This window comes from Pocillopora verrucosa, chromosome 11 (assembly GCF_036669915.1).
Source record: "Pocillopora verrucosa isolate sample1 chromosome 11, ASM3666991v2, whole genome shotgun sequence".
NCBI classification, from domain to species: Eukaryota; Metazoa; Cnidaria; class Anthozoa; order Scleractinia; family Pocilloporidae; genus Pocillopora; species Pocillopora verrucosa.
The window spans coordinates 12301925-12329121 of NC_089322.1; the positions used below are offsets into that span (position 1 = coordinate 12301925).

Sequence of the window (27197 nt, forward strand, 5' to 3'; positions counted from 1 at the left end):
ACCACAGATAAATAAACAGAATTTCCAACACACACTTAACATGAAAGACAAATATCAACAATGTCATAGAATTTCACTGTACAGCACCGTAAATGATAACCCTATGAATTAACATGCATATTTCGTTTTCTCTTAATTTACCAAATTGTTACCCTATCCAGTCATATTATAATTAAATTTATCATCATCATTTATAACAAAGCAACAACAAAACAAATTTCACTCCACATGCAACAACAACACATCACACCAGTAACAAAACAATGACGCTAACTATGACTTTCCTGTGTAACAACTTTCTCCCTCACAGATACCATGCACCATTTCAGCAACACCAGATATTATTAGAGTCATATGCAAAACAATATTTTTACTTATTCAACTGGTATAACCAGTAATAAAGATTTGCAAACAGCATATACTGCACATATTTTATGTCAATTACATCATGTACATGTACACTCAGAATCTTTGATCCAATTTTATGAATGGTAAGAGAATTGAATAAAACAAAAATGTCTTCAAAAGGGAGTAAACAGACAAAGAGCAATATGTAATCATGCTGTTAAATAAACCATTGCTTGAATGAAAAGGGTCAGTAGTTGCAAAGATACAGCGTACTGAAGATGACTGAACGGTAAAATATGAGTCTAAATACGAAATGATAAAGATCTTTCACGCACTAAAGCTAAATTAGTTTGCCAGGTACAATCAATAAGTGGTTTAAATGTATGGATAGAATGATGCAATCTGTTTTGCTCCTTCAGAATTTTATTTGTACGTGTCATCTATCCTGCTTTAGCTTTTTATACATGTGCAATTAGCAAGGAAAAAAGGGCAGTCAAGTGACAACACCTAAATCTCTAATGTGTATATTACATTATTAAATCTGATGATTTCTCTTCAAATATACAGAAATATATTAGGATCATTTGTTACAAAACTCATTTTTTGCCATAGACACTAATCAATAAGTCCATAGTCAAGTGCAGACTGCAGGCACAACACAAAGAACTTTAGCAGTTTCTCCAGACTTTACATTTAGCCTGGTTATTAGTTGGTCTTCTGCAGAATTAGTCTAGTGAAAAAGAGGAGTTGTGTTAGTATCAATTACTTTACGTTATACATCAAGTATACATCAACAACTCCCATCTCTTGCTGTAAACCTGTTTACTAACCTGTAAGTACGAACCTAAGCCAAACGGCAGAAAATTAAAGACTACTAAAACAGTCGATTTCGACAATACTCAGCTTTGAAAGACGAACTTTATTAAGAGCGGCATTCCCCTTGTATTCCTCACCTGTAACAAATTTCACAGTTTCGTTTTCCCAAACAAGATGTCATACTAAGCCTTGTTTACTTAAGCATTTATCTCAACTGACCTTATTTCTTAGTAAACACGGGTTTGATTCAAAAGGACATTTGCTGTAATAGGAAGATAAAGTACATCAGTCTCTGCAGCTATTTCCACATCGCGCCGGGCATAATCTACGATAGAGAAGTAAAAGAAATAAACAACAAGCTCAACAAGTTCAGTGTTCTAGCTTTCACAGAAGAGGGCTAGAGAGGCAAAGAAAAAGGGTTAACTACGAACTCTCAGCTCGTAAGAACAAACACGTAAATAGGCAACCGCTCAAAGGAAAGCACTCATTATAAAATTCAATGATGAAATAGCCAACTTACGGAATGGGATTTCTGACCTTAAAGAGCTTATTCATACACTTAGAAATAAAAGAGATGAAAAATATAAGTTTGTTTGTAAAGCAGTATGCTATCTAGATTAACGAAGAATAAATACATGGGCAGCCGTGATGATTTTTAATCACACCCCAGTGTGCGCGTTGGTACCGGAACTTTAGAATGTGATGTAATCATGCGCGAGTAACGCAACGGTGACATGACACCCCCCCTAGTCAAAAAAAATTATATATACAAATACAAACAAATAATGTATGTGACATCCAAGACAAAATTAATGTGACTCATTGTTCAAAAATAAAAAGATAATAACATGAACAAGAAGAAAAATGCTCCATAAGCGAGGCACTGAGGATATGGAGTGCTGTTGTGAGGTTGTACTTTGTTAGCCCACTTTCCAATAAAGTTCGTTGTCATTAAACTTATTTGGCGTTCGGGGCATTGCCTGTCATACAACGTAATGGGACGCCGTGGTCGGCAAAGTGGGCTATGGTGAGCACGACGATGGTGGTAAATTGAGTGTTTATCAGCTGGTCCAATTCATAGAAATCACTGTAAGTCTACGGTGACTAGGTACTGCTTCTGTTGGAACTCAAGTAAATCTTGCGGGATGAACTGCCAAGGTCGTGTAGGGACAGGATGGGATAGTATAGGCTCAGTGGCAGCTTGCTTTCCATACTAGGGCATGACTGGCAATATGCATGTTGGACCAGAAAATTGCATCTCGAGCGAAACGAAGGGAGTGTTCTGCTCCTCCATGGCAGTGGTGGATTTTGCTCAGCATGCTTGGTCTGAGAGAGGCAGGGACGATGGCGCGAGTAGAATTAAGAAGAATACTATTTGCAATGCTGACTTCTTCACGAAAGTGCCAGAGTGCTTGGAGTTGATGGTGTAGGAGCTTCTTAGCAGGTGGCCAACCGTGGAGGGTGTAATGCTGCAGCAAGTGCATGTCAGGGCATACTGATGTGGCATTGCATAGTTGCTCGCAAATGGTATCGGTGAGGGCCGGTGAGGTGAGGTCCAAGCGAGCAAGATGAACGTGAAACACATGGATGGTGTCTGGCATGGATGGGTTGAAGGCTTCGTCTTGACAGGAGGCTCTGGATAGGGTGTCTGCAAGAAAGAACCTTTTCTGTACACAACAGTAAAGTTTTAACGCTGTAGGAAAAGCATCATCTTCTACAGCTGTTTAGGCGATGAGCGAGGTCCTTCTTGAAGATTGGCTGAAGTGGTTGGTGGTCTATATGGACTCTGTGTTGGATTTTCCCAAAAGCCATTACCGGAATTTTTTGAAGGCTGCGACAATAGCCAGGCGCTCTTTTTCGAGTTGCGCATAGCGCTGCTCGGTAGTGGTTAGGCCTTCTGCTGTACGCAGTGGGTCGTAGAGAAGACTTGTCAAGGGCACTGCTACTGTGTAGTATGATGGGCTGTAAGAGGGAAGCTCCCAGGCTATAGTCTGAGGCGTCCACTCGAAGGATCAGAGGCGTAGTTACGTCAAATTATGCCAGTCATGCTGCAGAGGTGGCTAGGACTTGGCAAAGGCTTGCTGGTGCCTCAGATCATAGGATTGGTGAGGTTGTATAGGGGTTGGGTGACGCTGCTAAGTTGGGGACAGAATTTGGCCAGGTAATTAATAGCCCCTATGAATCGGGACACTGCTTCCTTGTCGGTTGGAGTGGGCATGGCAATTATTGCTTTAACCGTGACAGGGTTGGGCTGGAAGCCATCTGTATTGGTAACATGGCTCATGAAGATGGCTTTGCGAACAAGTAATTTCATCTTGTTGACAAGAAGCTTGACATGACATTGTACAAATTCCTTAAGTAGGTTGATGAGGTTACGTTCGTGGTCAATTCTGGCTTCCGTGTTATTGGCAACGCAGCCAGGGATTAAGATTTCGTCACAGCACTGATGACTGGGAGGCCAGTACCATATGAATTCGGCGCTGCCAGTCTTTGGATGCAGAGGATAATATCCTCATATTATGCCAAATGGTGGCCTAGTCCATCTGTAGCGACCCCATGGTCTAAACGTTGTGGTCATTAAAGATGATCTTAAGGACAGGGGAATGTTTTGAAAGGCCTCTTGGATATCTCTTACCAACACATATTGCATTCCATGTAGCTTGTGCAGGTACTTTGGACATTGAATGGCTTTGTCGAGGGTCTGAGAAGGGTTTAAGCTGATCCGCGTTATTCCTGGTTTGGTGGGAGTTGGTTCTCGCTCTAATACAACCGTGTTAGATATCCAGTCTGTCCGTTGAGATACCCTTTTCAGCTGGCCAGTGGCTTCATATGCATCCAGGGCCACTTTGATTGAAATGGGCTCGCGGCAAATGGGGGCATGATGGGTTTAACATCTAGATCCAGGTTGAAATCGATGGATGGGCCGAGGAAGCCCAGACCTTAAAAGAGTGAGGTCCAATTCTCGGAAATGGATTTCAGAGTTCAAGTCCCAAGTGTAGGCCAGACTCGCATCGACGTATCTGGGGGTGGTGGAAGTGGCCCAGTTTCTGATTCATGGTGGCTGTTAGGTTCAGTCCGCAGTGGCTGGGAAGGATTGCTGGTAAAATATTTCCTTATGAAGTCCACATGTAGAGTTAGTGCACCAAGTGCTATGCTCGCCTCTGTACTGAGTAAGGCTGGTTGTTCATTGTTAATGACTTGAAGGGTGAGGTTGCTCGTGGATTTACCTTTACTGGCTTGGAGGGTAACTTGACTAAAGGGTTTGATTGGTGGACTGGCATAGGGTAGTATCACAGTTTTGGACTGTAGAATTTTGGCCCAGGGCATGCTGGAGAGGTGGCAGGATAGAAGGGTGTTGCACGAGGCTGCCAAATCTATCGGGAAAGGAATTTGCGCCCTGCATTTTGAGTCTGGGTCCTCCAAAAGGGGCAGGACGAAATGGCCTTTGTCAGAGGGTGGGGCCGTCGTAGGGACACCAGTGTGTGGGGGTGCAAGCGAGGGTGAAGCAATTCTTATATTGTATGCCTTCCTCGAGAAGGGTGTAGGAGTGCTTTTCGTGTTCCACCACTCTCATGTGTTCCCGTCTGGGACCAGTTGGGGTAGGTTTATGGAAGGCAGGTCTGAAGGTTCGGTTGTCTTTGGCAGCCTGTTGACAGACGCCTGCGAGTTGATAACTTTTGTGACAACAGCTGCAAGTCTGAGATGAAGCTGGGCATATGTCACAGGAGTGTTGCTGCTTGCTGCCGCAGAAAAAACAGGATCTATTAGGGTAGGTTCCAGGTCTTGATCTACCCGGAGGTTTTTTTGACCAATTTGTGCGCTGTCGTGAAAGTGGTAGAGTGAGTGAGTGAAACTGTTCTTCTGTGGCGGGCTTAGAAGAAAGCTTGTTTGTATGTTGTGCCACCTTAAACGATATGGCTTGACTCACCACGATAGCTAGGGTGGAAGGGGTATCCTCCGATTTTCGTTGGCCATCGCATTAAAAAATATATCTTCTCGGAAGCGATTGAAGGATTTGTTGAGATCAAAGAGAAACTTATCCCTCATAAATTCTTCCACGTTTATGCCAAAAGATCAGCGCCAACGGCAGCAGTACGCACAGCGGTTTCTCACGGTGAAATGGAGGTTTGGTCTGCTTGTGATATTTTTGCTCAGAAGTGGTCCGGTCTTGGATCAAACTAATTGCACCAACGTAATGTTCTCTGATATTTTGAAGCCAAACCCAGGGTTTTCCAGCGTTGTCTTCCGGTATCTTGGAAGCGATTTCGTCATCCAAAGTGCTTCATTTTGTTGCAGGAATTGCTAACTTGAAGGGTCTCTTAGCGGCAATGAAATGGTCCGCAGTCTCGGTGAGTCTGCTTTTAGCGGGATTTCTATAACTTTCGAGTAGACATTAATCATGAAATCTGGTCTCCCAGTGCTTCAGTATGGCACAATTGTGAAATGTTGATGAAGGTTTGAGATGTTGCAGAAGAGGCTATTCAATTGTGCAGTTGTGTCTACGAGAAGCTGGCTTGCAGTAAAAACCGGTCCTGACACCATGTTAAGCAGTATACTTTCTAGCTTGACGGAGAATAAACACACGGGTAGCCATGATGAACTAGTTTATTCACACCTCCTGAGTACGTGTTGATACGGGAATTTGAGAATGCGATGTAATCATTCGTGAGTGATGCAATGGTAACATGACATGTTCTCTTACTCTAAAAAAGCTGGCTTTAACAACAGCGGAAGCAGAACAAAAAGCATACGACGCAAAGAGCGTAGACTCTCTTTAAACTATAAGCTTTCAGCCAAGGAAAGGGAGACAAATAAAACATTCCAAAAAGATCTCTCAAACTATCATATTTCTGACCGTTAAGTCAGCGTGCTATCAAAGGGCCTCAAATTCATCCCAACACCCGTGACCAACCAATGTGAAATTAGCTCACAATTTTTGCGAGATTTTGTACAACTCGCAAGACGAATGCGCCTTCAATACATCTTTCATGGACAAAACAAAGAGCCACTTCCGTTTCATGTTAAATCAAAGTGGATGCCACCGGTTCAGCCTTCAATTGCCCATTAGAGCTACTTGGAAAATGTAAAAACACAACTAGCGGCGATTACTGTAACTAAGCCAAAAAATAATTTGTCACGCAATGAGGTAATGGCCTTAAAAGACAAATGGTATATTTCTAAGAGCAATTCTAATGATCTTTTGACTGAGAAAAGGGCTATAGGAGGAGCGGTGGACTAAAGTCCATTGTCAAAATACATCTCCCTATTCACTAGATCCACAAACATCAATCTCCAGTGGTTGGGCAGGTAGACTTGCATCAATATTTGCTGGAGGTCATTGACTTGTTTCAGCTGCTCTACATTTTCTCTCAACTTCCGCTTTTGGAGTTATTTGTCACTTGACCTCATCCAATCATAGAACTGACTTGGAAAGAAGACAGTGAAACCCTTTCCAATTTCTCTTGCTTTGTCTAGAGACTTGCTTTTGCAAATATCTACGACAAAACTGTCAATGTAACGCTCCTCAACAAGATCCGAAAATGAGGTGGAATCGAAGTTCTTTGCACCATGCTCCAGTATTGGTTGACTGGCTGAAACATTCCAAAGGGCATTTTGCAACTGTATAAGATCTTTAGGGCTGCATTTCATCTGGAAGAGCCATTTAGCCTCTTCAGATACTTTGTGGTGGGTGTCTATTATAGCACAGAAACACCATAAGATAGATAAGGCATTTTCAGAGAACTCTCTCATACATTATGAGAGCAATTTCTCTCCAATCACAGCAAACCTAGTATAAATGGTTTAAGGCAATCATCATTCTTCAATTTAGCTCTGATTAATTGATATAAATTACCTGCAAAGTGACTTGCTGCATCAGGAAAACCTTTAAATAACATTTGCTGATGTGAGATTTTAAACAATTAGCAGTTTTCTCATTAAATTTTCAGTAATGAAATAACAATCTCACCTTGCGATGTTGGCTTTTGACCTTAGACAATCTAAACAGGTTTCATCTGCATCAACTCCATGGCATGTGCAGGCCTCAATGAAAATATGTATTTAATTAAAATTTATTTCTTAGGTAATTTAATGCATTTTACCAATGGATATAAACATTCAATTCAACAAAATAAAATCATTGATAGCTGTTTATCACTGCGGCCATGTAGTACCTCAAATTTGGCTTGATACCATTCTACTTTCAGAAAACTGAACTGATCATAAGTTGATGGAATAATTAAAAGCAAGGAAAATATCAAGAGAACTAATTACCCTTATTGCATCACAAAATGCACAAAATTCCACACCATATCCTTTCTCACCAAGAAGGAAATCTTCATTATTTTTTGTGGAGAAGAAGCAGCAAGGCCTTGTAATCAAGAGTCACAGCAGAAACAGGAAATTTAAGAAAACAATTACAGAATATACCTTGATGTTCATAACACGAGACTTAACAGATAATAAAAAAATTGGGTCTCAGGAAAACTCACTTCTCCACATGATTTAACTTAATTTAAACAATGACTCAGTGTTATTGTGCGATGAAGTAATACTAGGCTCTTTATGGAATGTTTTCTTTTCCTTTTTTCAATGAGTAACTCTGAATGTTCAATTCAACAGAAAGTTTTAGCTGCTTTACTTAATTAATTCCAAACTTTGTCATTTTGCAGTTTACTTTTCCCCTTAGCTTTCTATCTCTCCAATTAAAAGTCATGTGTAAAATAAATGTTGTACTTTTGCCATCAACCCATATTCCATGTTTTTTGATGACATCTTTCTGATTATTGAAATTCTCGAGTAACTTTCTTGCATAGCTTTAAATTTGACCAGATAAAAAAGGAGAAAAAAATTAAAAGAGAACACTTGCAAAAGCACCTTCATTAATGCAATCCCACTTATCTGACTATTCTACTATTTACAGCAAAAATGATGGCAATAATGTAAGTACACTGAGATCTTACTTTGAAGAGCCTTTAAAATTATTCAGAGTCTTCTCTTCAAAACCAGTAACATGCACTATTGTCTGCATGCACCAGCTTGTGATCCAATACACATTTTTAAACTGATTAGAAATGAGGTTATAATTTTTGTTCACTGATTGTTTGAACTGACTTACTTAAATCACTGCTTACCTTTTCTCTTTACAGTTCCCAATTGCAAGGGGGTAAATAGACAGTGCACTCTCAAAGCTTTTGTTTTTAAAATCAATAGGTGCCAGGCCTACAGCTGCTTGGTCTTTACCTAAAGTAAACCAATACAAAGACACCTTTACTTAATCTGGCAGGGATTACAGTTTCATACTCAAGACTAACAAGTCTAAAAAAATCTACTCAAATGAGAACACACCTCCAAGAGGGCGTCCATCGAGTTTAATGTTAAACTCTTTGTCTTCTGAGTTGTATGAATGGAGGTGTTGCTCCCTAATTGCCCAGACAAGAACAGAATTTAGATGCACATTCCAAGCATCAAAACTGAATCCTTGACCCTGGAAATCCTGAATGTTTTCTACACTGCAGAGAAGACTAGCTTCTTCAATGCTTTTATCTCATTTTTTGTGAGCAGTACAGGTGTGTCCTCAGTTCTCTGTAGAAAAAAAATCAACCGAAAACAGGTTTAGATCAACTGTCACTTTATAAATATTAAAAAGGTTGACATCAGTTATGTTCAGAAATACATTTCAAAACAACCCACTAGGAGAAGTCTCAATAATTGCTTTATATATCGTGTTCAGATTTTCAAGCCGTGAAACTGAATAAACAAATGTAATTCTCCCCTCAGGAGGAATAATTTGAAAACTGGATACCTTACCTAAGGTGTAAGATGTAATTTAACTCATAAAAAAATCAATATGTTGTACGTCTCACCACGATGCACAAAATCATCCTCAAATAATGACTCCTCATGAAATTTGAAATAGAACTCTTATGAATTTTGTTAAATACAACCTTACCTGAGGTTTACATTGCTGGTAAGAAAAAGGATCACATGACCGACAGCTCATCGCTGTAGAAACAAAGCAATGAGAATAAAATAAATAACAAAATACTTAAATTAAATGAATGCAAAAACCTCTATGGTTAGAAACTCACCCCACTCTTTCCTTTGCGAGTGTTTGTGGTGAAAGAAGCTCGGTCAGACCATTCCTCGAACCCTTTGATTTTGTAATAATTAGATCAAGGACTTCTGAGATAATACCCTGTACTTTTTCCTCTTTCCCATCCGTTCCGTACAAGAAGCTGTTTCCGAGGACGGCAGCGATGGACTCATTGTACCTCTCAGAAACGTCATCAAGGACAGCTGTTATCTTCCTGTACCTTTTAAGGACTTGTCGTTTCCTGCTTATTGTTCCTAAATCAGGTCGGTTCTTTGTGTCATCGATTGAAGTACACGAGGAACTGGACGAACTTAATGGAGTAGATGAGCAACATGGGGAATTAGGAAGGGAAGAGTCGTCTAAACTTGCCTCCATGCTCGATTCAAGATGGGAAATCCGTGCTAGAAGTTCCTTCACTTCCACTTCAAGGGAATTTACTCTCGCTGATCTTTCGGCAAGCAAGGAAACGAGCTCCTCGGAGTCTTGACTGATTTTAGCGCCAAAAGATAAATTTTTCGCGCCCTCGGACTCAAAGTCCAATGTGGTGGAGTTCACCAGATTTACGATAACCATAAATCCCGCAAAATTAATAAGTTCGTCGGGAATTTTTTTATTGCGAAGAAGACCAGTAACTAGACCGAACGTGGACTCAACGTGAACGACGTCGGGAATCCTGTCCATCTCCAGAACTCCAAACGATGATTTGGCGGGCTGAAGTTCCCGCGCGGCGACACTTTGGATTTCGTCGGGAAATATCTTAAATACATCGCGTATGAAAAATTACGCAGAGGGACGCCACATACCTCTTTCAAAAGTAGATACCAATGCTTGGAAGGGTCAAGTATGGCACTTGTAACCTTGTAAAAACTCTGAGCGGAAAAGTCAACCGGGGCCAAGGCGCACGTCGACAATCCGACTGCCTCCATGACTTCACTTCCAATGATTTAGAAATCGAAAACATGATGCTTTTCGATTTTGAAAATTTCGCCGAGGATTAATATTATAATATTAGTAAGAGTTTAACCAGGATAGGTGACTTAGTCGTGAGATCGCCACGTCTTGTACGAAAACAATAACTTTGTAATGATCGGAAAGCGTGAACATTGATCGATGCACCAAGTGGCGTGAAAATAACGTTTGTTGCTGTTATGTGGCAAACTAAGCGAAAGAATACATAAATAATTGAAACAGAGACTTTTATAAATACGGCGCTCAGCAGGCATTGCCTCTTCTGTGAAAAGGGAAGGTCTTTAAAAGACTACATGATTAGAAACGTCATAATAATGAGGAAAACGGCAGTATCAGAAAGAACGTAGTTTTTTTATTGAGCATTACGCATAGCAAATTTCCTAATGTTTCATTACTTCGATTTTCATTGTTAATAAATGACCCCATGTTAACTCGCACGTAATCGCGTATCTCTCGCGGATTCGTGGGCGCCAAGTCTAGGTAATTACATTGTGGTGTAATTTATGTGATGACTCCTTCTTCCCCAACCCTCGGCATCAGTTTACGATGCCTGCTGCGAACTCTTTTCTTGAGCAAAGCTCGTCATGTGGCAAACTAATTCAAACGATCATGATAGTCTATGGTAGTTTCAACTATCAAAAACGTTTGATCACGAACTATCATGCACTATCCTCAACTATCATCAACGATAATGCAGTTTGGACATGTTCAAATTCAAGATGAAAGTTGATAGTTTCAGCCGTTTGAGCGAGCAGATAATAGTAATTAATAGTTTTTCGGCCAGCAGTTTTGCCAAAAACGGGCTCTAACAGTAAAAAGTAGCTGCCAAATTTTCTCAGAATGTCTCTGTGCATTCTAATCATCTCCTGGCAGGCTTCAGTGTCTTTAACTCGCAACTTCTTAACTTAAATTTGCGCACTATATTTGTCTTCACTTACGTGATCTCATTGCGTGATTTTCTCAACTATCATGAACCATCAAGAACCGTTTAAACGGAGCTTTTGACCTAGAGAGACTGCGTCTTAATCTTTTGCGAATGACTCTGTGCAGTCATTTTTTCTTCAGAGATCACGTCTGTTACCCGATTAATTCGAAGAACAGGCATTCGGTTATATTTACCCCTGGATATGTTGTTTCCATCCAGGAGTATTAAATGCAGGGAAACGCTATGCAAATTCCGTAGCGTTAAAACTTCCATGGCAGTCTGGAAAAACCCTTTAAAATTAGCTATGCTACTTTAGGGAAGGGCATTAGGGAAGGTGAAAAGCATTTTAAACTTTTAGAATGAAATAAAGCATTTTTGTTGTTCTCCTTTGTCTTTTATAATTATCATAAAACGTTGTTTTGAAGTTGTCAAGTCAAAGACAAATTGGTAGGCCATAGGTAGGAATGCTGGCCTTTGAATATTTTAGGTTATCATTCTCTCTCGAATCGTCTCTATTGTCATTAAAACCGTCGGTATACGGATATCTAAATTCATCGCCTGCGAGCAGGCACTTATTTTTAGTAGCGCTACAGGCTGCGCGTTTTTCCACCCTTGGAATATTTGAGACGAGTCGAGGAGAGGTTCCACAGGGACGTGGCACTAATAATCAGTGCTTGACCTATTGCAGACCTCTCGCTGGCTCGCGCTGCTCAAAGCCTCGTAGTTTCCCACGCAAATTTAAAAATCCACACTCCATTCCCAGTAGGTAACTTCAGCTGCATTTTTATTACTTTCATCATAATTATATGCAGCATCTCTCTTAATTATATGCATTCTTGTCTCACTTCCATTCTCTCGAAATGATAAATTTCCAGTTAGAGTAATTAACGCTTACCAACAATTTTCACTTGAATCTTACGGACCCACCCTCCTTCCAGAGTAAACAACTGACAGCTAAATTCCCCGTTACTTTCATCATATGCAGCAGTCACACTGAAGATAACCAAAGTGAGTCGTTGGGAAATCCAAGTGAAATTGAACTTATCCTCAAAGGCAGGCGCCACCTTTGCACCTGATCCTCCCGGTCCACTTACTGCGAGACTTTCAGCGTTAAACTTTACATTCACCGCAAAAAGAGTCATTGACGTCAAACTGAAGTTCCAGCTTAGAGATGCAGGATATCCTTCAAAAAGCTTTACCTTTGCTGGAGTTGGGTCATCGCCTGCACTCGATACTGTCTTAACCGGTAGAGGTTCATACCATGTGACACTTCCACAGTCTGAAATCGAAGATTATTCACACCTACATTGAGTATTGCTTGAATGGAAAGTTATTTGCTTAAAAGAGAGTGATTCCACCATAAACAGAGGGCTTTTTCACTATCCAGTATAGTTCATCTCCTGCAGCTGCACCAATACTATCTTTAGAGGTAGAGGTTCACTCTATGTAACAATTTCGCCGTTTTAAACTGAATATTTTTGGTCGTTAAAGGAAAGGATCGATCACATGTTATTTGAGCGCAAACTGAAAACAGCTGAATCCAGGTTGTTTTGTTTTTTCAGTGACGTTGCGGAAATGCAAGGGACATATGAGCTAATGCACAATGGCTATCGAACTGAGTGGAAAGCAATTTTGTCTGAAATCATATGCGCGCTTTTCAATTGCGAACGAGCTCGCCGCGTCAGCTTGATTTGAAATCGCAAGTTTCACGTCAGACCAAAATTGCACGACACGAAGTTCAATGGCCATTTTATTATACATTTTTTTGGAATCGCAAAATTCAGTCGCCCAGATACAAATAGTTCCAAAAGTTTTCTTCCATTTTCCTGCAATTTGATTTGTTTCCTAACACAAGCCTTGAAGTATGATTGTTTGCTGTGGTTTAGTAAAGCTGTCTCACTGGCTGGGGAAGAGATACGATCTAGAGCACAAAATGGTGCGATTCGCGAGTAAATCGCACCGATGAGAGCCAATCAGATTGCAAGGATCTCCAGTGATTTCAAAATGTATGTAATAAAAAGTGAAAGTTCTGATAAATTGTTGTTAAAAAGCGACAATGAAAAATCGTATAGATTTATCAATTTGGCACTCAATCAGGCAGACTCAATCAACTGCCCTTTCAGCAGCAGGTTTGCTAAGGTTTCAAGGTTTTCTAAGGTTTTTAAAGCCAGGAGAATTCGGCATTGGTGTTACCAACACCAATGCTAAAAACCCAGTTGGGAATAGACTCTAAATTAGCAGTGACTTTAATCTACCTCGCCATTTTAGTTAAAATATCCTGTTGTAACTTGTTATTGTGCATGCAATAAGTTCCTAATTTGTAATCAACTTTAAAGATCCTAGATGAATGATTAAACAACAACAAAAGGCTAAGAGAACAACCCTTACCAGGACATGGCCAAAAAATGCTTCTCGTTAAAGACACGTGACCTATCGTTACAATTTCGGGATCATATCAAGCTTAGAGAAGTGATTATACAGCTAACCGTCGTCATTTTTTCGAACACCCGAGTTACTGATACAGCAGAGATCACCGAGATCCCTACATCCCTGCTTAACCTCTTCGAATCATTTGGGGTTACAGCTGTGAAAGATCAATTAATATTTTGTCCCTTACAACAGAAGATGACCGAAAAAGTTGCGGCCAAGGCCAAAAATCTTTTTGTCCGGATTTTTGTCGAAACTTCTCGAAATAATTTGACATAAGCTAATGATTTCTTCTGTTTACATGTTTAAAGAATAGTTCTGATAAGAATAGCATTGATGGTTTCTGCAGTGGAAGATCTCAATATGGGAAAATTTAGGATTCATCAAGGACCCATTCATGAGTGAGAAAGGCAAACTAAAGCACGCTTTCGAGTTTAGAGAAGAGCATGTACGAGAGTTCTCAATTTTAATCGATTTCTCTGCTGCAATAGCACGACTTGAATATCTTTAATATTCCTATTCAAGCTCTTAGGTTAGTGTTAGGGTTTTAGTTATACCCAAACAAACTCAAGAACATTAAAGATTGATTGTCCGGGAGGTTTAATTATCGAGACATCATTTGGTCGAAGCGCTTTTCATCATGCTTTGATTCTATAACTAGCTGTTGTTTCAAAAATAGCTGAAGTGGAAGAGAAACAACCGCACTTAACGAATGTATTGTAATGATGACCAACAGATCCAACGACCCTCTAGTGAGGAAAAAAGCTTCTCGCGTTGGAGGCAAGTGTTCCTTTCTCATGCTGGACTAGTGTATAGAGAATGTCTGAGTAAACTTAAATTTCTGTTTACTTGACAATGTGAGACAAGAGAAGCAGATCTTGAGTCATATAATCGGAGGCACTGGTGCAGAACGATTGGGCGTCCGTATAATGATTACTCAACGAAAATAACGATATATTTAAATATATCGTTATTTAAATATATCGTTATTTAAATATATCGTTATTTAAATATATCGTTATTTTATATCATATAAATATATGTAAATAAATATTCTTCTCAGCGATCGTTGTTAATATGATGATCGGCTGCAATTTTAAGACAGGCCTTCTGGCTTCCGACAGCAAACATAATTAATTATAAAGCGTAATGATAGGCGAACTTATGTAAATTTGGACGACAGGCCTCTTGATAGTTTCTGTTTGCGCACACAGCTGAATGCCAAAGCATTCGATAGCTGCAACGGTTCCCGACTACTTTGTTATTTGGTTGCGCCTTATCTCTCGAAAGAGCCGTGATCTTTTAAAAGGCGTCTGTGTCTTTGGATTAGCCATACACTGGATGACGATCGATCTATCTTTGAACTGACACATTTCTAATTTAGCACTTACACAGTTAACATAATTTAATCTTGTCGGACAGTCACTTACCTGAGTATTGGATCACAGAAAGATAGATCAGGAAATGTGAAACGATAAATAGTCTCATCTCAGCTAAGACAATACCCAATCCGCCTGAAAAGGTAAGGAGTTTCAGTGTCTATGTTGTAAATCCTGTCGCCAAACTTTTATTTCCTCTTTTGTAACAAAGCATAGTTTACGTAACGAGTGCTACCCACAATTCCTTTAGCACTACCTTCTGTTGACTGTTCCAACGATTGATAATCAACTACACCCTGAAGAAGGGCTAACGCTCGAAAGGCATGCTTACAAACTCTTTACAGTAGTCAATTTATAATCATTTCAAATGATCTTGTGTTACCCTATAATGTGCTCATTGTCTCTGAACTTACTTGATTACCGCTAGGAGGAAGATTTTGGAATCACGAGCTTTCCAGAGTAAACAAGATGAGGTGTTCCGTGCAGCTTAGGAAGCAGATGCCTCTAAAGTATGAGTGTTTAAACGGTTTTACAGTCAAGTCGGCTGAGAGTCATCTCGCCCGAAGTCATGTCGCCCGAAACCTAAGTCATGTTGCCCGAAATTTTAGTTATGTCGCCCGAAAAAAAAGTCAAGTCGTCCGAAGAAACAAATACTAAAAAGATCAGAATTTCAGACTGTTAATAGGCAATAAAGTGAAGAAATTTTTATCACTAAAGCGCTCTTTGTTTCCGACAACACCAGAAGATTCTTAAAGCGTTGTTCGTTCCTAACAACAAAGGGAAACGTTTTTCGTTTCCAACAACAAAATGCAGCACTGTTCGTTTAGTATGTTATCGTTTCTTACTCATGGACGTTTCGTAAACTTGAGAAACTTATTCTTGGTTTCTATCAATACCATGAACACTTTGACCACACAGAAATCGATCGTATGCTCGGAATTGAAATATGTTTGAGTAACGATTCTAAAAGCGTTGTTCGTTTCTAACAACGAAGGGAAGCGTTCTCCGTTTCTGACAAAAAAATGAAGCGTTGTTCGTTTGGTATGTACTCGTTTCTTACTCACAACAGAGGGAAGCGTTGTTCGTTTCTATAACAACAAATGCACGGATGCAGCGTAAACGAATGTCGATTGTCACGTTCAACAAGTCGGTAAAAGGTAAAGCGAGTAACATACAAATAAAATTAACCTGTTGCCTTGCGTAAGGTAAGTGTGATTTTTTTAAGATAACAGTCTATTGTTTATGCTTGTGACTTTTTTCGGCAGATCCCGGTGTAATAGCCACAGCTGACGTCATGAATCGCTTACTATCGGATTTCGCATAAATCTAACGCTGAGTCACGGTAATTGTGTAGTTCTCGGTAGTTCTCTGGTTCTTGTACTATCTGACTTCACATAATTTAATTCTTAGTAACGGTAATTGTGTATTTCTGGTTCTTGTGGTTCTCGTGGTTTCCTTGGTTTTCTTGGTTCTCGTGGTCCTCGTGGTTCTCGTGGTTTCCTTGGTTTTCTTGTTTCTTGTGGTCCTAGTGGTTCTCGTGGTTCTCGTGGTCCTCGTGGTTCTCTTCGTTCTGGTTCTCCTGGTTTCACGTTTTTTTTTTCATTTCTGGTTCAAGCGGAAGTAAAAAGCCCGATGGTGCGGGCTCACATATACCTTCGCCAGCTGTATTTCCCATTAGTCAGAGATTGATTGTGTCGAACGGTTTGATAAATTCGTAGTTTTATCACAAGAAATGAAGTGTTTTACCAAAGTTGTGTATCTTTTTGTGGCTTTCAACATCTTGGACTGCTCCCACGCTTACAACATGCCAATTTCGGAAGCAAGTTACAGATTTATACAGCTTGTTTTGAGCATTCATTCATCTGAATCGAATGCGAATTTAATATGGTGGCAACATGGTGTGGTTATCGGGAGTGATCAGAGAAGGCCAACATCCAGTAATCCTGAAGATTATGTAGTACGTGATATCATACTATGGGATCCATTTAAAGTGTTTTTTCGAATATTACCTCATGTTATAAACAAGCACAAAATAACACTAGCCCGCAGGGATATATTTGAAAATTTTCTGAGTGCTTATTATTCTCCAGATTGCACAAGAAAATCACCTGAGCCCAGTTGTTCAAAGGCCGATTAGTGCTAGCCCAGGGTTAAATTTTAATGCAGTTTTCTATATTTCTTTTTTCCTAAGCCTTTTAGAGAAAATTTTCCCTATTCTTTTTCGAACATCCATTGATCAAATTACAAGCAAAAAGCTTTGAACTGAATTTACAGCTTTCAGACCTGAAATCAAATTCCATGCTAACCATGGGTTATCTTAACCCAGATTTGAACAACCTGGGCCAGATGATTTGTCAATGATAGAGTGGAACCTTCATTAAGAGGGCACCCCCAGGACTGTGAAGTGTCCCATAAATATACCTGTGTTCCTTGAATAGAGGGTGGGTGGAGTTTTGTTTATAATTAACCACTTGAACAAAAATACCTGTTTTATTCCCTTCAAAGCAGCCATCTATTGAAGCAACCAAAAATGCATGACGTAAGCTTTTGATAGCAACCTTGGACTTTTTTAAATTGTGATTTGACTTGTTACTTGTAGACAACTGCTGCAATAACCTGTCAATAAGTGCAGAATTAATGTACAGTAAAAATACAAAGTATGTTCATATTTATTTTGAAAGGTATGCAGAAACTGGAACAACTCAGTGTCTTTGGTGGCATTTTAATCATTAGCAGCTTAGTAGTTGCCCCCTTAATGGGGGTTGAAACAGCACTTGCAGCACTCAGTGTCCCAATCTCTTTATAGAGGTGTATCTGAGCATTTTACCAGGACCAGGAAAAGCATCTCTTTGTGGAGGTGTGCCATGCCCAAAGTGGAGGTTCCATAGCACACATGATGCACAACATTTTTAAATTCAACTTTGTGTCTATTTCAATTTTTGGCACTCAATTCAAATTTCAGAACTGTTTGGGATTTTTGACATGGTAAAAGTCAATTAGCAGGCATAAATGTTTGTTGACTTAGTGTGGTATACATTATAGTTGTTTATTTTCTCCTTATCAAATTTAAGTATGATAATGCATGATATATCAATATGTTGCAATTTCTATGCAACATAAATTTAAATGTAATTGGAATGATTGTCCTGTAAATGGGCATGCAGGCATATTATGACAGCAATGAATCACTTTTCTGTGTGACTTTTGTATAAAATTCTAAAAATTGAATTATTTGGTTGTATAATGCATAATACCTGTAGCATTTTAACTGTAACTTAAATAAAAACATCTTTATCAATTATGCTTGTTTCAATTTTAGCAAAGATTCGATTTAACAACCAGAACTGTATAAATGGGATCTGTAATGAATAACATGTTAAGTGTCAGGTAACTGCATTGTATTATTCAAACATATTTTAAGACTGTAACATTTTATAACAAATATTGTTTTTTTTTTGGTATTCAACTTTTTTCTTTTAAGTAAATGTCTCTTTACTTTCTTTCTCTAAAATGGCTCTATTTTTAGGTTTTTATAATTTCTCAGTTTCTATTCAAAGGTAGTTTGTAATTTCTTTCAATTAAATGTCTCAATTTACAGGTATTAATATTTTCTCTCAAGTGAATGCGTAGTTCCAGAATATAATTATCTATATCCCCAGCCCGAAAGGTATCTTCCCTATAACCCCACCAACCCTCCAGAAATTCCAATTTAGCTTCATACATTGCTTTGAATTTTTGGGTCTCTCAGACCCTACCCTCTTGTCCTGGAATTTCTAAACCCCATCTTTGGGGGTAGTATGGATATTTTCTAGACCTACACAATGTCTTCCATAATTTCTCTTAAATAAATGTCTATTTAACAGTATTCTCAATTTCCCTCAGATAAATATCAATTGAAAGGTACATGTATTCTCAATTTCTCTCAATTAAATCTCTATTAAAGTTGTTCATAATAATTTCATGTAACAGTATTGTTTTAACATTCTTTTCAGCTAAAGCAGTGGTGGCAATGTTTCTCTCTCTCTAAAGGCATTGAGTCCAGCTTGAAATGGATGACCCTCTGACATTGTGAAGATATTGCTTGCAGCAGTAAGCCTGTCATCATCCCTCGGGAATGCTGTTCTGTAGTCTTGTGTAGAGATGTCATATTTGGTCAGCTTCTGCTGAAGGTCATCAATGGGCAGCATTTTATAAAAAAATTTCAGTTTGTTAATGACTTTAAATATGCCAAGACCAGCAGCTGCCAGATCTTGCATGGACTTTTGGACCAGATTGACATTTGGATGGCAGTGCAAGGAAAAGCTTGTGTTGATGCGGCAGGCAGTTGTGCATGGCCCTTTCATTGTTAAGATTCTAAGGGTAATAACCTCATTTGCCACACCCACGTTTATCACCTTAGCAGAGCCATTAATTTTGCTGGCCTACAATAAAGGTAAATTTAAAAACAGTATAAGTTGAAATTATTTTACTTTGAGTTGGAGTTTATATTTTCATGGTCTGGTAAATGGCAAATACCTTTTCTTTCTTAATTCATATGTGTAAATGCACAAGGGCACTCAGGGAGGTTTAAAAAATGAATTTCTTTTTTAAGTTTTGACACCTTGGAGGACTGGGCACACATAAAAATTTCTACAAAAATAGAGTAATTCTGGTCGCATGAATGTTGGCTTCCTTGTTCCATAACCAAGAGTTTGATACAATGTTAGCACAGAGAAGTTTTCATTCTTATTCTTAAATTGTAAGTACAGTATTGAACTTGCTATTATTGATGTTGTCACAGTTGTAAACCTGGTCCTTTCAAATGCCAAAATTAATACCCCAAAAAATGAGTGTGTGGTTCTAGAAATGTTTCTTCCCCTCCTCCCCAGAAGACTTTTTTGGGTATGAAAACTACTGGAAAGAAAACAGTTTTATAACCGATAAGAGCAAGCAAAGAAACTAGTCATACAAGTACATGTGCAATATTTTACTACTCACAGTGTGCGAAATTCCCTTGTAAATCTCGAGGCTTTGGACAAGAGCGATTGCCATGTTTAGTGTTTCCAAGGCAATTTTATGACTTGTTACCCCTGTCTCCAAATTTATGGCTGTCCTCAGGTGATCATATAGTACATGCATGCTAAGAGCAAGGCGGAGGACGTGCTTGTTTCGCTTAGAATTGTTGCAGTTGGCTTCCTTTCCTTCCTTCCACGCTGGCCCCTTGTGTGCTTGGCAACTTATCTTGAGGCTTAGCGAATCTGAGGAAAGCCTCACGGGCACTTACACTCAGGGAGTACTTCTGTTGGAACATTGTTATGTTCAAGGAAAATTTCTCAAGCACTATTGAGACTGGATAGGATAATTATCCAGCTCTTCGCAATGCTGGGTCATTACCTCCGAGTCTTTCTCCTCCTATTTGTGGTAGAAAAGAAGCACTCGCTCGGCCAGGCCATTTTCGGCAGACAACATCTTCGGGCAAACCGTTTCGAGGAACTGCTTTGGGGTAGTGAACGCAAGGAACGAGACTCGTGCCGACGGGACCCTGTACGCTTACCCTTGTTGCCCTTCAGCACGTACCAGCAATCGCCGTCGTAACACTTGCATAGCCGTTCCATGGTCAGATTCGCTTGAGGACCTTTCGATAAACTCGTAATCCTCGTTAGAAATGAGTGGGCCTCGTCGATACAGATGATAGGGTTGGTATTGCCCGTAGTGAAGTGGTTGAACAGGCCATTACTCGACGCGTCATCGATAACGAAGGTTTTTGTTTATTTTAGGCCCGAAATGTTCCACGATAGGATCGATACATCCTAAATGGCACGCAGGTGTTTTCCCAGAACCTGAAGGGGAGACCACAACAACGAAAAGATTCCCCACTTCTTCATACGTGGAGAAGACCTGTAGAGAGCTCTTTCCAATCAGCGCGCTAGTTGAAGTCAATACACTCAACAGAACCATCTCCCGAGTTGTTCCATGGCTACAGCGATTGAAAGAAAGTCAATAGAGGACTTTAGAGACCATCCTTGTGTTCAGAGGATACAACATGAAAATAGGAATTCCACTCAGACCATCGAAATCGAATTGGTTACACAGGGACAAGTCCTTGCAGTTCTCGATTCGCTGAACATAAACAAAGCCACCGGCACTGATGGAATTCCTTCAAAGGCTTTAAAAACAGGTGCTAATGAATTATCCGCTCCACTAACCACCTTGTTCAATTCTTGTATTAACAAGAATGCATGGCCTAGTGAATGGAAGTATGGGCATTGGGCCCCAGTATACAAAAAGGATGACAGGAATGCAGAGGAAAACTACCGGCCCATAACTCTCTTACCATGTGTAAGTAAAGTTCTTGAGAAGTTGGTTGGAGCGCAGATCAACTCTGGCTTTGGTAATCGCATTTACCAACACTCATCCACTTATCGCAAAGCTCACAGCTGCGAAACAACATTGATCAATTTAGTAGAAGATTGGAGACTGGCGAGGGATCGAAAACAGGTTGTGAGCTACTTTCAACTGACATGTCAAAGGCATTTGACTCGTTACACCCACCACTACTTCTGAACAAGCTTGAAGCGTACGGTTTTCAGGAAAGCGCTATTCAACTTTTAAACAGCTATTTAAATGAACGGAAATATCAAGTAAAGATCGGCCGTCATGTTAGTTCGAGCCGATTCGTGAGTCGTGGCTGTCCTCAGGGTTCCGCGCTTGGCCCGTTGTTATGGAATGTTTTCCAGAATGACCTATCCTACTGCCTAACAGCGAACTTGTCTATGTATGCCGAAGACCATCAAATTTACCACGCAGGAGCAGACCAGGCAGCTGTGACTTCCCAGTTAAAGGATAGTGCCAACTTAGCAACAACGTGGTACGATTCTAACTTATTGGCGGGAAACCTCAAAAAGTACCAAGTTTTGAACTTGGGCTTCACTCAAAATGACAGCAATATTTGCGTGAATGATGTTGTGATTGAAACTAAAGATAATATCATACTTCTAGGAGTAGTGTTAGATTCTAAGCTAAATTTCTCTGAGCATGTAATCTCTATCTGTAAAAAAGCCAGCCAGAGAATTGGTGTTCTAATGAGACTACGTAATTTAATTCCTATGAAATCTAAGTTAATATTATTCAAAAGCGCGATATTACCATTCCTCACGTACTGTCACCTAGTGTGGCATTTTTGTAAAGCGAGTGACACTCGAAAGCTTGAAAGACTACAAGAAAGAGGACTTAGAGCGGTTTTCAAGGATAATAATTCTAGTTATGAACAACTATTAGAGAAGGCAGATCTGCCAACACTACTAAATAGTCGCTTACAGGATCTGTGCATCCTTATGTATAAAGTAAAGCATAAACTGTGCCCTGCATATATAAGTAACATCTTTAAAGAACCAAATAGTAATTACAATCTGCGGCAAGCAGATTTCTCTATACCTAGGTATGAGACAGTCACCTATGGCAAGCACTCTATTAGATATTTAGGGCCTAGGCTATGGACAGAACTACCCAAGAGTATCAGGGACGTCACAACCCTAACGTCGTTTAAAAGCAAGATACGCCAACTCAATATAAGTGAACTTTTAGATGATGGCTGCGCAGGCTGTAGCCTTTGTTCATTTTGACTTCTGTGTATTTTTACTATAAATCTCTTAATGAGTTAACTATAGATATTTTACCTACTACTGTATATAGTTTTTTTTTAGTTTGTATATTCTCCCCTAATTGGTGTCCCCAAATTAGTAAGGGATTTGTTCCCTGGCTAGACGGTTTTTGACACTTTAATAAAGTTTCTATTCTATTCTATTCTATTCTACGCGCGAGTACGTTAAGCCAGTCTTTCACTGCTGCTGGCACAGTCTCTTTGAAAGGCAGGGATACGTCCGCCAATTTAGCTTCCAAATCGTAAATAGTGCGGAGCTCGCTATTCTCGCTCTCGCCATCTATTGATTGGAGGTTGCTATTGTGCGAGCCTGCGAGCCTAAGCCTTTTTCAACGAGCCGGAGCCATTTTTTGCGAGCCCCGAAAGTTCCCGCCAAAAATATCCAAATTTTGACATAATGCCTTTTTATAGTCTTAATTACATGCGGTCTTCATGTGTTCTGCAAAGTGCAAACATGGCGGATTCTTCTCACCTGGATGGTAAGTTTTCTTTTCATTTAATTTGTTCCACTTAGTGGTTTGTTTTTTATTAAAATTACGTAGATGTTTAAGTACTAATACTGTTTACACATTTTGCTTTGAAAATATCAGGTTTGGGAGGCTTTAATCCTAACGACAGTAAGGTGAGTTTTAGTCTGACTTGTGATGAATTGTGATTTATTTCGATCCTTCCCGTTTTTTGCCTCACTCAGTGCGGCAGTTATTCTTAACCTTGGTATTTCATCGCTTACATTGGTAGAATTCACTATTTCACACGATTAGTTGAAAACAAAAATGAAATGGTAGCATGCCAAGTATCTTCTTACTGTCTGGTTTCGTTACCGCTGAATTAAATCACATTTTCGTTAAAATACGTATTTATTAGTTTCCGCCAGCTGCCTAGACGTTTTTGATAAAAGCCTCGACTAAGGACCGGCTCACATGTGCTACAAAGCATAAAAAACCTGACTTGCGAAGCGTCTGTTTCACAACATTCACTCGCCCAAATTGAGGATTCAAAATAAGATATAAAATCATCTTTCCTGAGTAGTTTGCGAGCAATCATTTTTGACTCTAGTGTGCGTTTTGTTTAGTTATTACAGACCAAGGTTGAATGACAGTGAATTCAGGGATTTGTGCACAGCGAGAGGTGTGTCCAATTATTCCTTCACGTCTACGTTTAACACAGTTTAAACAATTGAGTTCACAGTTTCAGTTGTATTTGAAGTTTCATATTATAATACAACGTTCAGGTTAGGTTAATCGTATGCAGCTACATGTTACACTTAAGTAAATAAGGTTCAAGTTAGGCTGGTTCTTTGGGTGGAGATGGCTTTTCTTCCTGTGCTAATCCAGTTCTTTACTGTCGCTGTAAAGGATGGACAGTTCACGGTTTTTGTTATAACGCACTGCTCACTCCTTGAGCAGGTAAGAGGTAGCGGAACCTAAAATCGTGTTTTCTGATTGACTACCTGGCTGGCAGTATGGGGCTATCTTACCCACTTTGGATTACTTGTTTTGTTCCCGCAAGAAAACATTCTTAAGTCAATGAGTGATCTTTTGGCCATGTTACGGCGAGTTTTCATTGAGAAGCGAAGTGCTACCGTTATTTACAGGTGTGACCGTTGAAATGACAATGAGAAACAGTCACAACTTTATTTATTCTCTGCAACACGGCAATTAACGGTTTTGTCAAACGCTTTTTAGTACTTATTAATTCTAACAGTTTAGTTTGGACTGCCCAAAATTGCATCACCAAAAATGCAAAGATGCCACCTTCGGAAACTCGTTAGACTCAGTAATAGGTTAGAACTTGTAAATGCGTGCGATCTCCCTGAGGATGTCATCGATATTTGTTGTATTTGTTTGGACCGAATACAATCGACTGAAAAGCGAAGATGAAATTGACCTAAATGCGCACTGTGGGGCTCCTAAATGCTCGTTGAAGGCTTCATGACCTTCATAAATTGTTTCCTCGACTACAGGTAATCATAACAGATAGGTAAAAACGACCAAAGACATCGAAAAGGCTGCTAAACTTACCTGTGAAGATCTCTTTTCCCGAAACAACACAGCGGGCCGAATGTGAGTTTCGTCTATTTTGAGACAAATGCTGATTGGATATTGATAGAAGGAGGTCGCTAAATGGTTGAATTCCTAGTTTTCCCAGGAGCAGTCCGATGACTGGGTCGCAATATGGATATTTCTAGAAGACCGTTTCTTCACCCGAATCATCGATCCAGTGTACCGAAAATTCTCAGATGCTGAAAAAAATTGCTGCTGCCTACGCTGATGCTCCGGCAGCGATAAATCCTATCAGGTTGTAAATGAGCGCATCAATGCGTGAATAGGGTACAAAGTACTTACCATGCTACAGTTTGTTTATTTAAAATTTTTTCAGATTTTCATCTTCAAATGCTTTGTGGAGAGGAGCCAAAGACTGTCATAATAAAGAAAGGAGAGAAAATGGAAAGATATTGAAAAAAACTGAGGCTCGCAAGAAGAGGCTCAAGGTTCGCAAAAAACGGCTCCGGCTCGCAGGCTTGCACATTAGTTTAACTCTTGTTCTTTGGGGTATGCAACTGCTAATGACTTACAGGTAAAGATTACAGAATATCTCGTCAGTAAATAAATTGACAAATCCAAGATATTACAGACATCTATGGATGGGCTCAATGTTAACTGCATATTTCACGATTTATTGCAAGCACATATTTTTTGAGGCTGGTGAGGATGCATCAACTTTAATCACTGTTGGTTCTTGTGGGCTACATGGTGTTCATATTGCATTCAAGACTGGTGCACAGGCATCTGAATGGAATGTAGAAGAGGTCCTCTCATCTTTCTATTGGTTATTTGTAGACTCACCAGCAAGTAAAGAAGATTTAACTGAAATAACAAGAAGCAGCACATTTCCTCTGAAGTTTTGTAGGCACAGATTGCTGGAGAACGTACCCATTGTAATATGAGCTCAAGAAATTTGGGACAAAGCCATTCTGTATGTTCAAAAAGTGCAAACTGACCAGAAATTCAGTAACCCAACATCAAAATCATTCAAGATTTTACGAGATGCTGTCAAGGATGCACTCATGCCAGTAAAGATGGCAGCTTTTGAGTCAGTGGCAAAGCAGCTTCAACCCTTCCTGGCAATTTTTCAAAGTGACAACCTACTTCTACCTTTCATGGCTAGCACTCTAGAAAAGATGATTGTAGGACTGATGAAGAGATATGTTTAGGCTGGTGTGCTTCAGAAGGCTACCTCAGCAGTAAAGCTTCTAAAGTTAGACCTCTCAGATGTGAAAAATTTCCTTGAGATTAAGAAGGTGGATATTGGATTTGTTGCTGTGGACAAGCTCAAGAAACTACAGGCAGACAAAAAAGTCAGAGATCACCAGGTAACTATTATGAGAACAAACTTGTTTTATTTTCCCTTTTCCTGAGTTAAGAAATCTAGAGAGATGGCCATTGATGTCCAACACAGTGCATAAATATGATATTTAATATCAAATTTCTCAAAATATATTTTGTCACTTTAAACAGAATACAATACAATAATTTCCTATGAGCTTTTAAAAATGGAATGAAATAATGCTTCCTTCAGAGACTCATTGACTTACTAACCTTGTCCTAACCCATTGCAGACAGTATTGCCAAAAATACCAGAAACAGAAATTTTGTCTGTGCTGAGCTTGATATTATTGTTACTTTCAGATTTACCAGTTCAAGAGTGAGTTTCAGTCCTTCTTAACTACTATTGTTGGCAAGCTGTTTGAAAAGACACCAATAGCCTACTCTTTGGCAAGAAATCTGACATGTCTGGACCCCAACTTGATTGTGACTGACAAAGAAGGTTGCTGTGCAAAGTTCAACGTAGTGCTGAGCAAGTTGGTGAAATGCAGAAGATTGAACATACGTGCTTGTGATTCCTTAGTTTTGCAGTACTCTGAGTTTCTTGATGTGGCAATTAAGGCTGAGAAATCAGCCTTCGAAGAGTTCAACTTCAAGGTGGACAGGCTGGATATATTTCTGCAGAAACAGATTGGTTCTGTCAGTTCACTTTCCAAATTATGGGATCTGCTGAGAGAACTCTTGATTCTTTCCAACCCAAGTCAAGCAACTGTCGAGAGAGGTTTTTCAGTAAACTGGCAAGTCATGATCAAAAATTCGAAAGAACAAACATTCGTTGCACGGTGTACAATTCATGACCACATTCAGAGCATTGGAGGCTTAGGTCAGTTGGTTGTTAACAAGGAACTTCTTGCAGCAGCTAGTGCAGGGAGGCACTGGATATATTGCAGCAGCTAGTGCAGGGAGGCAACGTTACTCTGCCTATCTTGAAGAGCAGAAGAAAGAGCAACAGCAAGCATTTAAAAACAGGAAGTGGAAAATAGTTTTTGAGGAAAAAGCTGAGTTTGAGAAAAAGGAAAAGCGCCTTGCCAGTGAAATTAGTGCCTTGCAACTTGATGCAGACTCTCTAGCAAAAGAAGCAGAGGAAAAATCCAAGCTTGTACTTGTCACTAAGTCTAATGCACTAAGAAAAGCAGCGAAAGAAAAGGAGAGAGCCCTAGAGAAAATTAAAGATGAGCTGAGAGAGCTGGCTAAGAAGAGAGATAGCTTGTGA

At 39.6% G+C, this 27197-nt stretch overlaps 1 long non-coding RNA gene and 3 pseudogenes across 1 annotated transcript; 2 read left to right on the forward strand and 2 right to left on the reverse strand.

The window, feature by feature from the left end:
- Positions 1 to 15151, reverse strand: part of LOC131782904 (fibroblast growth factor receptor 3-like) — a 34630-nt pseudogene extending 19479 nt beyond the window's left edge.
- LOC131782903 (uncharacterized) lies at positions 582 to 10688 on the reverse strand (annotated as a pseudogene).
- Positions 15152 to 16672: 1521 nt separating the features above from the next.
- LOC136284483 (uncharacterized) lies at positions 16673 to 19374 on the forward strand. The gene is made up of 3 exons (XR_010719213.1): positions 16673 to 16916; positions 18279 to 18346; positions 18952 to 19374. It is a non-coding gene; the product is annotated as an uncharacterized lncRNA (long non-coding RNA).
- A 3678-nt stretch (positions 19375 to 23052) lies between these two features.
- On the forward strand, positions 23053 to 27197 carry LOC136284179 (uncharacterized; annotated as a pseudogene).